Below are 1766 nucleotides of genomic sequence, written 5' to 3'. Positions count from 1 at the left end.
AACTTTCAGCTGCAAATATCATTAGTATCAGTTTATTTGCTCAAGTTAAATGTATATCTCCTCAAAATATTGTACTTTTATTATCGTTAAAGAACAATTAAAAAAAACTTCTAAATTATCCATTTTATTAATTTTTCTCTGTTTTTTAAGAATCCTTCCAAACGTTCAGACAAAGTAAAATCAAGTCTTTCCTTGTTTCCCTCCACAGTAGTGATGAATTCTGTCTTCTCTCAGAGATTCAGTTCTTTGGTTCACTGTAAACAGTGACTCTTTCTGCTACCAAATGGATTTTTAGGTTGTTTTTTGCTTCATTTAATTTATTATTTTAGGATTATGCACAACATCCATAATTAATGTAAACATGTTTTTATTCCCCCTGAGGGGCGCTCCCCCCCATTTGAGAAACACTGCTCTAGTCAGTCAATATGTGGTTTCTTCAGTCGTCTGTATCTGCTGTATGGTCATGGTTATTTTATTTATTAATGATTGATTTTTTTTACATTCATTTTTAAGAATTAATTAATTAATTAATTTAATTCATTATTTCATGTTAAAAATAAAGATATTTGAGAACACTGGAATGTTTTATCAGCGATTTTTTGTGTAAATCCTGATGCGGCCCAGCCTCACCCAGACTCTGCCTCCAGCGGCCCCGGATGAATTGAGTTTGAGACCCTTGGTTTAGAGTCTGCTCTGGAAAATGGTTCCATTAACACCCAGAGACCGTCCTCTCACCTGTTCATTCACTTTATTAAACAGATTTACCTTAAACAGCGTCAATGTATTGATCCAGATCACTGCTATAGGACTAAACATCTGGACTGATCTGCTCTGCAGGAGAACTGAACTTTCTTCATCAGTAGCATCCTTGTTCTCACACAACACTGCCCCTTGTGGTCAACGGGGCGACCTGCATCTACTGGGAGTGAAAACAATTTTTAGGTGAGAGGAAACTGCCCCCGCCAAAAAAAGCACTCACATTTAATGAACTTCATGTGTTTCCTGCACTAATCCTCTCATCCACATCTGTCAGTGAGTTACATCAGATTGTAATCACTTTTTTATCTTATTGTTTTTACACTTCAGTAAGTTGTTTCTTACATTTTGCTTGTATTGGTTTTTCCTCCTTGAATTCCCTGTACAAATGTCTTCTGCTCTTTAGTTTACTTTGAAAAATTATAATTTTCTCATGAATCCAGCGAGCCCCTAAACCACACGTGTCAAAGTCAAGGCCCGGGGGCCGGATCCGGCCCTCCGGGTAATTCTATCCGGCCCTCCAGATCATTTTATTTTATTGTTATTAATGGCCCGATGTTATCTTGCGCTTATATTTAATTTGTTTAATTTTGACAAAATATATCTTTATAGAGAGTAAAATATTGAAAGTTATTTAAGGTTTAAGTTGATTTATTCTGAAATAATATTCCTGATTGTTTTTATTCATAATTATGTTAAAAACTTGTTTTAAAGTTTTTAAAATGTAGTTTTAGAGTGTTCCATAAATGTTTATCCTGTTCGGTCTGTGATTATCTAAGGTGTGTTTTGGATTTTGGCCCCTTGTGCGATTGAGTTTGACACTCCTGATCTAAAGAGACGTCAAACTGTTACTTTCTAGTGCAGTGGTCCCCAACCACCGGGCCGCGGACCGGTACCGGGCCGCAGACCCATTGCCACCGGACCGCGGAAGAATTTAGGGACGTTTTTTTTTTTTGAGTCAGAAATCTTTTATTTTGAAAATCAACCGGATTCTCTCGATTATACTGAGC

This window comes from Oryzias melastigma, linkage group LG1, assembly GCF_002922805.2.
Source record: "Oryzias melastigma strain HK-1 linkage group LG1, ASM292280v2, whole genome shotgun sequence".
Taxonomy (NCBI): domain Eukaryota; kingdom Metazoa; phylum Chordata; class Actinopteri; order Beloniformes; family Adrianichthyidae; genus Oryzias; species Oryzias melastigma.
Note: the sequence above shows the minus strand (reverse complement) of the source record.